The sequence below is a fragment of the Lonchura striata genome, chromosome 4 (assembly GCF_050655825.1).
Source record: "Lonchura striata isolate lonStrDom1 chromosome 4, ASM5065582v1, whole genome shotgun sequence".
Classification (NCBI taxonomy): Eukaryota; Metazoa; Chordata; class Aves; order Passeriformes; family Estrildidae; genus Lonchura; species Lonchura striata.
Window position 1 is genome coordinate 43485086 of NC_140706.1, and position 12851 is coordinate 43497936.

Genomic DNA, 12851 nt, shown 5'->3' on the forward strand with positions numbered 1-12851 from the left:
AAAAGCATGGTAGCTGAGAATACACACTAGTCAGCATCAAACAACTAGGTACTGTTAAATGTTAGCTGTACATGGTAGCATAACATTACAAATGGTCAAAGATCCTGTGTTTTGGCCAGAAGGAAGGAAAATTATACAAATGTTAATAAGAGATTTTTTTTAAGGTCACACTTGTAAAATTATCCCAGTGCAAAGAAAATGCAGTTAATATTCTTACTTAATGCCCCATTCCCTCATCTCCCTGCTACCTCAGTTGTGTAGATCTTGGCCATTTTTTGAACCTAACTATTTGTGAAGCTCTTAACGGGCTCATTTCTCTCCTCATATTGCTTTTTAAAGGAAGCAAAATATACTTAAATTAACCTCTGATGCAACTGCATCTGAGTCAGTGAAATTACACCCGGGATTTATTTGCCTGTGTCTAACCATGCTCTCTCTTAACAGAGATTTCCAGTCTGCTCAGATAAACTTTTGCACATTTGCTTTCTGTTTGTGTTTTTTTGGGTGAAATTTAGGTGTCAAGGTCCATAGGCAGCTGAAACCATCCAAATATAAGGTAAATCTAATTGGTTTAGGGGTAGGACACTTGTAGTTTTCAAATGCAGAACTTCCTTGGCTATGAAAATCAGAGCTCATTCACCAAGGGAAACACAAAACTTTCCCTTTGCAAAGCTCTTCTGTAATGACATTACATCATGGGTTGGCATCAACTCACCTGAGGTAAACAATGAGAAATATTTCAGAACCTCAAATAATTGTGCATACAAGAAACAAGCAATGATCCAAGTATGTCAACTGTGAAAATACAAGAGAAAGATGGAGATCAGAACTTTTCAGGTGGAAAGTCTATAGAAAAATTAGGAAGACCTGGAATTTATAAACATAGAACCATAATGGAAGGATAAAGTAATAAAAAGTGGATATAATATGCACAAGATTTGTTTGTTTGAAACACAGATTTTAACTTGTAAATTCTACTGACATGCAAGAAACAGCATTCCTGTCAAAAACCCCACCCAGGTGAATTATGTTAGTATTGCTGGCATATAGCACAGTGAAGAAATGAGCAGTGATTCCCACAAGTGCTGGCACATAGAAGAATTCCAAGCCTCAGGGCCAATGTGTTAAGTCCTTTCAATGCAATATACATTAGTTGCATTAGGATACAAATATCAGAAATTAATTAACTGATCTGAAAACATTTTTTTGGTGGTGGCAAACAAGCCCAGTTGGGTGCAGGAACCAAAGCCTGAAATTGCACAAAGAAAGCTGAAAGGTGAGGTCTAAGGAGAATGCATAATACAAGAAGGTTAAAAGTGAAAAAAAAAAAAAAAAAAAAAAAAAAAGGGAAATCCACTGCCTAGACAGTGTGGTGGTAAATTACATGTCTCACAATGCTTCCCATAGTCCCATATTCATAAAGTTTTTTTTGCATTCTCACTACAAGCTCTTTCAATATATGTCCTTTCATAATTAATTTCTTTCAAAAGACTTATGCATGAACTGTTCTTGTTGAACTGTTTAACACTCCAATTAAAACAGTATGAATAAAAGAACATTTTGTAACTCAAGGTGACTGAAATCCCAAATGACTGTGTGATCTTAACTTCTGGTTCTTGCCTTTTTTTTTCAACAGTTCTTCTTTCTTTTCTGCGATCCCTTCTTGTTCTCATCTTAATTTAAAACCTGGTCTGTCAACCTTCTGTATGATATCAATTGTCAGTAGGGTACTACGTGCTACAAATCAGTCAGATGAAACCCTTAAAGAAAAAAGTGCCTGTTTTGAAAAGAGCTCTACATGCACACAGCCAGGTAAGTAAAAAGCATACAGTACTAAAAAGAGGAATCCAGGACTATTTTTCTTTTTTGAGCTCATCTGATTATCAGCTTTAAATCAAGAAATTCTTCCTTTCTGACAGTATGTTGTAACAAATCCTATTCAGCACTCTCAATCCCTTAATCCAGTGGACTGCATCACTTGCAGAATAACTTTAATAGAAAGGACATAAAATTCAACCATGAGATAAATAATTAGAATGTTTCACAATAGTGTGTATGTGAAACAAATCCAGTGAGGATGTGTTGGGGCCAAAACTACTCTCTCATTCCTGAAGAGATAGACATAATAAGTGTTTATCTGAATTAATAGATTATCCACTCAGTCCCTCAGGTCCTTCCAGAGAGTCTCATGATAGAAGACACTGTGAAGACTAAAGGGAATTTCATACAGAAGTAGTAATCACCAGAATGACCTTCTTAGAATATTAATGCGATTAAACTGAAATCCCACCAATAAAATAAATCCAGATCCATATATACACTGCTACTATTACAAAAACACTTCCATGCTTATAGCAGGAATTAATCACAATTGCCTTTCTCTAGTAAACTAATAATTGGAAGGCAGATTTGGCATCTAACTTTCCACATTTCAGCATGACATGCTACCTATACCTGAGACTGTCACCTCTATTTTCCTCCTCCTTATTGTGCAAACTATTTCTTCTTCCCTTTTCTTATCAACACTGCCATCCTATGACCACCCTTACTCTCCAGAAATACCTTTTCACCTGACTTTAGAACCCCATGTCTCCGTAGTGCCCTCTAATCCCTGATTCCCATGCAACATCTCCACCTACAGAAAATGCAACCTCTTCTTGTTCACTGGGTTCATCTTCTCTCTTCCTCCCCTTTTCACTGCCAGACTCCCACCCCATGATCAGGCCAAAACGCCTGGTCAGCTGTCACAATTCAGAGACCAGTTAAGCAGCTTAACCCTCTAGAAAACAACCCAGAGCTGTGTCAGACAGCAGGGCTTAAAAAATACTGGCAATGTTTTTGAAGGCTTCACTTTGAATCACTAGGTTTGCCAGGCCCCGAGCTCCTCCAGGATTCCAATGATTCATCTTCAACCCTTGGAGGAGGTGCGGAGGAAGAAATCTCAGCAATTACAGTCCCAATGCTCCATTTGCAAGACTAATTTTGGAAACAAAATGAAAAGCGGAGAAATGCATGTGGTTTTACAAAAAACATATTAATTCTCAGTTTAATAGTTTGTAAAATGGCCCTCTTGGATTCCAAAGCCTGGCTGTGCACCAAACCATAGTGAAATGGTGAAATAGTGAAAGCAAAGAAAGTAACACTGCGAAAGACAAAAGGATTCAAGAGCTGTGTAAGAATATTAACTGGTTTTAAAGTTAGCATGTACATAAACGCCAGAGAAAAATCTAAGAAGAGAGTAAGCAATTACTTGCTAACCTTTGGTCTGTCTGAGTCTCACTTTTGTTCCAACTTTTCTGAAAGGTGGAGTCCATGCTATTGGTGACAGTTTTTTGTGGGAAGGAAGGGAAAGATTATTATCAACAAGAAATGCTATTGCCATGCCAGAACAGGTATAGCTGAGTATTAATCATGCTAAAAGACACAGCTGCTTGCATCTACACCGACCATTACTGAAAACAATGACTTAATCTTAAAATTACAAGAAATCATTTAGAATGCATGGGTTTGATACTGGTAAGTTGAATTGTCTTGCTACCAAAAAGTGTGAGCAATGCAAGTGAAACATGTGCTTGTGGAATTTGTCCTGTCAGTGGCTCACCTGAGCCATGGCTCTCCTACACTTCAACTATATCCCCTCCACATACAATGGAAGTAAGTCAGGTCTTGCATCAGTTGTACAATATGACTGTTAGTAGAAACTAGGAGTTCATATAAACAGTAAGTACTTTAAGGTGAACTATTTAAGATCAGAAAGTTGGACTTTTGTCAGCTCACTGTTTCTTTTACTGTTCCTCCATTAACAGAGAAGTCAGTTGTCATTTAAGGCTCCTTAAAGGAACATGAATAAATATTGAAATGTTACTGCCTTCTGCCTGTTCCTAGAATTAACAGCAGAAGGTAGCAGCCACTGACTGCTTGGTACTTCAGAAAGATTTGCTGAAGGGTCAAAAAGGTAGCAGGAATTTCAACCAAAGGCTAGACAAACTATCTCCCATCCCCAAAGTCCTTCAAAAGTAAACACACTGCTGCACTTACAATTTTCCTTCTGGGAAGAGAATCAGAAAGATAACAAACCACATATGTCAGATATTATGCACAACACTTGGCATCCTCTGGAAAGCATTCAGAGAAGCTAGGGTGATGAGTAAGGTATAAAAGCCTATATAAACCTTTTTAAAAATTGAGAAGAAAGTAGTGGCAAAACCTTGCTTGAAGGAAATTTTCTCATGGTTTATTTCCAGAAATGTTTATTCCAGAACAGAAACCAAAAATTTATAAAATCAAATCAGATTTAAATAAAAATAGCATTTTCTATGAAGGAAAGATATTTTTTTTCTGATTCTTCTGGAGCTAGCCACATCACTCTTTAATAAAGAGCAATTTCTGAGAGAATTGCCTGTATTAATCCCTAAGTTCCTGAAAGAGATACTTTACTCCTGACTCTACAGATCTGTATAAGAATAATGAGACAGTGATTGCTTACAGAAAATAAAGTGCCTTTACAGCAATAAACTGTCTGGAACCAAGAAAGCCTTCCACAACATGAATATGTCTGTGTATGACAGCCTGAGACAGCAACATCAACCTAAATTAACCTGGCATGTGAAAAAAAGCCCTAGTTTTGGTTGGGTTTCTTTAAAAGCATCTTTAGGCTTCCCTAGAGAAAGGCTCTACTTACAAGTGATGGCCATGCATGATATGCAACTACTGGTATTCGTAGAATGCAGTTAAGTAAATTCATATGCCATCTAATAAAGATGTAAATGAGGAAAAAAGAGAGAGAATACGATAATGTTAGCCAAGACACAAGAGTATGAAAGGTTCCACTCCCATTAAAACACCAAATCTAACAGAAATAAATTACTTTCTTTGGTGACTCTAAAAAGAGTGCAAGTTAAATTGTTACATTGACCACAAAAGACTAAATTATATCCTAGTGAAGGTACAGTGAGTTATTTTGCCTCTGCAGTTAACTGTGAGGGTACGTTTCACATACGTTTTGAAGCCAACTTTTCAAATCATAAGTTGATCCAGGAATAACTATCAATACATCTACCTTAACTCAAAAAAAAGCTCCAAAACACCAGGACATTCAAGAGAAGTTTGATTCCAGCTGTTTTGTAGGGATTTGAAGATAAACTGTAATTAAGAGATAGTAGGGTTTCTAGAAGATCCTAGTAGATGAAGCTTTGAAATCTTAACCAGGAGGGAATTAATAGATGAAACAAAATTAAAATATCATTAGCAAACAAATAATTAGCCATCAAACAAGAATCTCCCTGCAGATTGTCTTGTTAAAACAGGTCAAACAATCAACAACAGTAACAAAAAAAAAAAAAAAGAAAAAAGAAAAAAAAACCCAAACAAAACCCACAAATAAACAAACAGCAGCAAGAAGGAAGTCTACAACAGTTCCAGAGATTAAACAATTTTCCTAGGCTGAAATGCTTTATACAAAATTATGCATATACCCAATGGAATATACTGGGAACTGTCACTGAACAAACATATCATTGAAAGCCTCTCAAACTGGAAAACACCAACAGAACTACTGAGGCAGGGGACATCCCAGAATCTGTACAAGAAAAGTAAAGGTTCCATGAAAGATTCACAGGCACTGGCCCAGCCAGCTTCTCCCACACAGGAGACAGGAGGGTCAGAATGGAGTGAAGCATTATCCAGTGTAAAGAGTGGCAGCTGCTCCTCAGGAACAATTGGATCCTGCTCAAGCAGGTTATCAAACAAGGAATTCATCCTTAGAGACCTGCACCAATTCATAATGGGACCTGAGGTCAGGGACACAGTGCAAGGTATTATATCAGTGCAAGGTATTATACTTCATCCATTATACCTCACTCCTGCATCAGGGGTTAGCCTCAAGCTAGTATAACAGTAAACTGATCCTGTTTACTTTTAGAAAGTAATAGCAGTATCTGGCCATGCCAAAAGGACATATGGTTTTCCAAAACTAGAGAACATAACCTAGCAAAATGTTAAAAACTGCTCCTTGATTATGACTAAGAAACAGTAAGTGCAAGTGGCTCCCATAAACAGCTCTGTGCTATAAAAAGGAATCGGGGTGCTAATGTGAGTCAAATAGAGGCATAATTTTCATTTATTGTCTGTTCAGTCATCTCTCCAAGCTTTACAATTGCATTGAGTCTCCTAAACATTATTATTTTCTTTCATCTACCATCGGAACTGTAAAGTAAAGGACAACAATTGATTATAATCATCTTATTGGCAAGGTGAACCCATAATCAGGATTCTGGTCTAAGTAGAATCCAGTGTATTAGAAAGCCCTTCCCAGAAATCCCTGTGAACATTGTACTAAATTTAAACACTACAGAGAAAAAGGTGGTACCACTAAAGCACTTTGAGGAAACACTGCCAGAAATTCTGATGATGACAACCATCATCTTTGCTGATGAGAGCCAAGGAAGTGCCCAAGGTGTCTGAAAAGCTGTCTGAACCATTGGGCTCAAAGGCTATTGGCCAACAGTTCAAAGTCCTACTGACTGGTCTGGGAATTGGGGAAAAAAGGTTTTCCAAAGAGAGTAGATAAGCCCTGAGTCAGGCTGTTGCAAGGGAGGCTGCAGAAAATCCATCTCTGGAGATGCTCAAAACTTCATGGGAAAAGGTCCTGTGCCATTTTGAGGTCACCCTGCTTTGAGCAGGGGGCTGAGCAGAGACTTTCATGGGTCCCTACCAATCTGCTTTCCTCCTTGAGGCTGCATTGGCTTGGTTTGTTTGCCTTGAAGAGGGAGAGCAAATACAGGGTGGGGTTGAGAGGGGAACCTGTGACCCTTTTTTCTCTGAATGAGAGGTGCATGTCTGGGACAGATGCAGGCACGGGCATAAACAAATGGATCCACATGGCATAGGAGGTGTGTAAGCTCTGCCAGCAGTGCAAATATCTGTTATGTCCAAGAGTCTGGACACCTCTCTTCATCTCCTGGCATTTTCTCAAGAAACTTTCTTCCTGTTTCCAAGACACTTCTCCTCCCAAGGCTCCATATGCCATTTGCATAAGGGACTAATTATAATCAGGGCTGTGCAAGCAGCAAACATGTGGGTAAGAGAAAATCTGTTTGATCATCAAAATTGCTCACTTTGGAGAGGAGGAATTCAGATGATTATACATGTAGATGTGCATGCATACACACAGGGGTTATTTTATTTTGCTTTTTAACATTTACTGTTACCATAAGGTGTTTTCACACACCCTTTTCAGACTTCTGTGTTTAGTATAATTTTTTGCAAAGCTGTCCCATGACTAGACACTTTCAGAGGACCCTCCCAATGCAGTATTTTCTCCTGTTTCATCTACATTAATCTTGTGGATTCTTATAAACACAAGAAAACCTCTTCAGTCATAACAAGGTAGGAGCCAGTGACATAATTGTCAGAGACAAGATTCTAAACCTGTTGATGGCAGAGATAAGGTCTCAGGTAGAATGAAGCAAAGGAAGCCTTATCAGTGTATCAATCTTCTAGGACCTTCCAGTAGAAATTTTAGAGCAGTAAAGATGAATGGGCAAGCCTTTAGCTTTTGCTTCTTGATGATAGCCAAAATAGGATTCAATAGATAGCTCTTTTCGAAACCCAGAAATCACAGGAACACATGAAATACTAAAACATTTACACTGGAAAGGCCAGGAGATTAAACAAGTCCCAGTTACTTCAACAGTATAACATTTTACAAGAACATACAAAGTTTATCCCTATACAGCATCAAATGACAAGGACTGACTTTGGAAAATTTCCCTGAACCCTTCTAATCCCACATATAATTCTCATCCCTTTGAGAAAATGAACATGGATACAATTAGTCTGTTCAAGAGGAATTTAGCACAATATCAGGCTCGTTACAATAATAAATAGCTTCTCCCATTTCACTGAGGCTATATCCTTACATATCATAAATGCAAAGGTAATAACTGACAGAAACAATTTTTCCAGTTTGCAATATCCAAGAAGAAAGCCAGACAAATTAGGGGCAAGTTTCACAACAAAACCCAGGCCTGAACTTTATCATTTACATGGATCAAGTTGCTGAAAGCTATAGTTTACAATTTCAAACAAATTACCTGGTCCAATGATTAAGCCACACTTGATAGCAGATCCTGAAAATACCCATCAGCTATGACACAAAACCCTTGACCAGCACCTGCTGTCTGCCTTATTTAACAATGGAGATTGCTACCAAAATCCACATTCTTCTCCCTGGTCACATTTCTCTGTAACCACCAAGACATAGGCATCTTAAATCCAGTAAAGTCTAGCTATGACAAGGTGTCCTAGACATGACACCATGTCCTAGATTTAATATAAAAGACAAAAGACATGGTGAGGCTGGCCCAAGACAGCCTGCTAGGAACCAGTCTGATAGCAGAAACAATACAATACAGTGGCCTAATTGAGGCTTGAAGCACTGCTGTTATTTCATTCAGCAAAACTGTTTTCAAATGTAATAGTTGAATAACTGGGTTAAGTGCATTGCCTATGTTATGAACCTGACAAGAGGAACCAGCTGGAATCTGAGCTGGAGCTGAAGTTCTTTATCATCACAAGTGAAAAAATCTGGATACCATAGGAGACAAACTGTCACAACAACAGAGGGACTAAGAAGATCAGATAGTAAAAATGTTTGCAGGTGTCTTTTGGCTACACTCCAGAAGATTCAATCTGATTCAGCATGGAAACAAAAGTAAATCCATAAATTTACCTGCAACTCTATGCAGCGGGTGCACTAGAAACTAAGGATTATCATTGAAAAAGAGGGAAAAACAATATTAGTAAGAAATGATAATTGGAAAATGTTAAAGCTCCCTCATAGTGAACTGGAATGGGGCAACCCCGAGTGTACACACAGACTGGGACACGAGAGGCTGGGGAGCAGCGCTGCAGAAAGGGAGCTGGGGGTCCTGGGCCATGGCACTGAATGTGAGTCATTGTGCCCTGGCAGCCAGGAGAGCCAACCCTGCCCTGGGGACATCAGGCACAGCTGGGCAAGGGAGGGATTGTCCTGCTCTGCTCTGCACTGGGGCGGCCTCACCTCCAGTGCTGGGGGCAGCTCTGGGTGACACAATATAAGAAAGACACTGAGCTGTCAGAGAGTGTCCAGAGTGGGACAATAAGGATGGAGAAGAGCCTTGAGGGGAAGCTGTGTGAGGAGTGGCTGAGGTCACTTGGTGTGCTCAGCCTGGAGGAGAGGAGACTGAGACCTCACTGCAGTCACAATTCCTGGTGAGGGGAGTAACAGGGGCAGGCACCGATCTCTTCTCTGTGGGGACCAGTGACAGGACCTGAAGCTGTGCCAGGGGCAGTTTAGGTTGGATATCAGGAAAAGGTTCTTCACCCAGAGGGTGGTTGGGCACTGGAACATCTCCCCAGGGAAGTGGTCACAGCACCAAGCCTGACAGAGTTCAAGAAGCTCTTGGACAATGCTCTTGGGCCCATGGTGTGACTCCTGGGGTGTCCTGTGCAGAGCCAGGAGCTGGATTTAATGATCTTGAAGGTTCCCTTCCAACTCAGGATATTCTGTGATTTTGAGATATGCACACACCAGGTGACAGTTCAGCTCCTTTCCTATGACACGTGTTGAAAAGGGCCAAGGGAAAGTTCAATACCTAAGTAAAACAGTTTCTATCGCATATTGACAGATTGGCTGAAGTGATTCCAGGACTCCAGAAATTTTTAAGATTTTATCATTCTCAAGACCTAAGCAAGTTAAATAGGAAATCATCTGAGCTTCAACCACTTTTAAGATGATTAATACACCTTTATCCTCAGAGTCTGTATGTTGGTCTATACTTAAGATTTGTCATAATTTACAGTTAATTCGCAGTCAGTTTTGAGTTCTGCGATATGAACATAAATACCTCCAATACTAACAAACCATAATAAACATGCTTAAGTTTAGGACTTTTCTCAGGTGGAAAACAAAGTCATACTTGAGAACAACATATAGTAGAACTAATGGAGATGCACTTTTGCTATTTTGAACAAAGCTGCTCTCTTTAATAAATCTTATGGCTTTACAGAGATTTACACTGATTTTTTTTTAATAGTGCCTGGAAATAAGGACAAATATTTATTTTTCTTACAGGAAATTGTGTGTGTATTACAGTTACAATTTCAAGTCAGCATTGCAAAACAGACTACTGCATCTCCATATGAATCAGCAGTGAAGGCAATCATTGCTGCAAGAAGCTAAAATCTGAGAAACACCATCAAAACTGAAGAGAGAGACTCCAACTTTCTCAGTGCATGCTGTCAAAGTACACAATAGTTGCCCAGCTGTGTTCTGTAGAGGTTGTGTATGTAGAGATCATGCAAAAATTATATACAAAGACCTTCTACCTTCCTTAAGTTGACCAGCTCACTCCATGAGAAGAAAAATCAGTAGAAAACAGCACAAACTAAAACTTACAGGAATAAGTCCAAGTACCCAGAATTCAGACAAGGAAGATAAGTAATGTCCAGAAAAAAAGTGGTTTGTACTTTGAAACAAGCCCCTATGACACAGTGAAGTTGTTATTTTGTTTAATCCTTTGCAGAAGTCCCTGCAACTAGAATATTCTCACAGTTGTGCTGAAACATATGAAAACAAAGACTCTTAAAAAAAATCACACTGAACAAGAACATGCAATTAGACACTTAAATTTGGAGACATTTTCAGAGCACTTTACAAACCAGCACAAACTCTTCCTTCATGTTGCTAGCCTACAAGCAGTCTCTTTGCTGTGACACTCAGCAACTGAAGACTCCATAACTGTAAACCCAAGAGGCCAAGCAGGCCCAGATGAGGTGAACACCACCATGTAGCTTGGTGCAACACCCACAGTACACAAACTCTTCTCCAACTGATCTTTCACAAGTTATCTATCTGAATTTACGTTACTGAAACGTGACTGACACAGAAAGCGTGTGCTTTGGTATAATTCAATTTCAGGTTTCTCTGTTCAACAAAAACTCTGGCAGAGGGGCATTATATGGAAAGGTGAATAGAGAAGAGTCAATTTGCATCAAGTGTTTACGAAGTTTATCTCTTTAGTTCAGGTATCTCTATGAAACACCAACTCATTGAAGCATAAAATACCAAACACCTCCCCTTTAAAACTCATTTCTTGAATCAAAAAAAACCGTTCCCTGACACAAGAGTATGATCTACTACTCTTGGAGTTACCAGTCTTAGATATCTCACTGTGCCTCAGTCATTAAAGTCAGGCAGGTGAGTTTGGTTTTGTTTTTTTTCCCCAGAGTTCATGCTATCCACTTGTCCACCTCAATTTTCTGCAATAAGCAGAAGCCATAAGAATACTGAACTACTGAGAACTGTTTGTAAATGGAATATGCACCTATTTACCAACTACTTTTGTTACATTTGCCAGGCATCTTGCAATGTTATAGGAGAATAACCTGCTAATACACTGCAGACTGACTTCATGGGAAAAAAACAACAAGAAATCCACAAGTGACATCCATCATCTAGGTATGATTTCTCTCTCTGTAAAACTAACAGAATCATAAGCTACTATTGACACAGAGCCAGCTGAAAATGTGAACTGCAGCAAGAGACATAATGCAGATAAATGTTCCTTTTTGTGCTTTAAAGAGTTCCATAGGCTCTTTTGTCTAAATATTTTCATTAATTACACTGTCTAGTAGAATCCAGCACTTTTTGCAGAGGCTAAATTTTTCTTGTTGCACTCAGAGGCTGCTTCCCCCTTCCCCAGCTCTATCAGCTTAAAGAGAAAGTGGTTATTCTGTGAAAGAATATGGAATCTCCAGCCAGAAATGTGTTCTGGGCAGCAAACAAAATTACTATGGGCTACAAGTTGTACCTATACTTACACACACAATAATTAGTTCAAACTTCACAGCACTCAAATATGCAATTTTATGTAGCAGTACACCAATTACAGTTACTGTTACTGTCTCCTACTAGAGCTAGATATGCTATTTTAAGGTCTGGTTGTATGATTATATCTTCTGAGACAATAAAATCAAGATCACCAGCAAGGCATCATTTGTACAATTATTGAAGATTTTTGGCATGGAAGTTTAGATACAGTTTCTAAGAGAGCCACAATGCCATTGGGAAGAAATATTCCTCCACCATCAAATTTGTTTTTAAATGAAGACATGTGCAATACCATGGACATGTGCATGTTCGTATGCAGAGCCTTGCTCAGTTGTAGAAAAAAGTGATGACAACTTTGGCAAGTAGAGGTGGCTAATTGTCATTTGAGCTGGGGACACTACAATACTCAAATCTAAACAGACTTTGCTGAGCTGAATGCCACCATTGCTGTGGCACAGGACTGACTTTGTGCTCACTGGAGCAGCAGTTCTTCAGGAAAGGGAACAGTGAATTCTGGGGAACCAATTTGTTAAACATTGCTGAAGGAACACGGCAGAGATGTGGGTGTTCAGTGCTCTGATTTAACAGTCATTTGAAATGAGTATGAATAGACAGCATTACAAATCAGCAGGCTGCGCCTCAACTGAGGAATTAATCAGTGTGTCGTGATTTCTGGAAAGCATCACTTACTTCAGTGGACAGAGAACTGCCCCAAAACAAAAAGACATAAGAGGAAGAGGAGGGAGAACCCCTGTAGAATAGTTATGTCTGTCTTGTCGGTCACAGAGGAAAATTAATGTTATTTTTATTCTTTTAGAACTATTTTAAGCAATTATATCTCATTTACTTTGGTGCCAGACAGTGCTTGCAAGAGTAAGGTCTCCTCTACTGCAAACAGCAGTACTCTTTAGCCTGCAAGTTTCAAGGTCACACAGTATTAAACTTGCAAAGGCATTGGCACAAAGAAGGTAGTAGATGT

General features: G+C 39.1%; 1 long non-coding RNA gene across 2 annotated transcripts in view; it reads right to left on the minus strand.

Annotated features, from left to right (window-relative positions):
• The window catches only part of LOC146767607 (uncharacterized), a 121760-nt gene that overhangs the window by 14600 nt on the left and 94309 nt on the right, over positions 1-12851 (minus strand). The gene's annotated exons all lie outside the window — the stretch shown is intronic.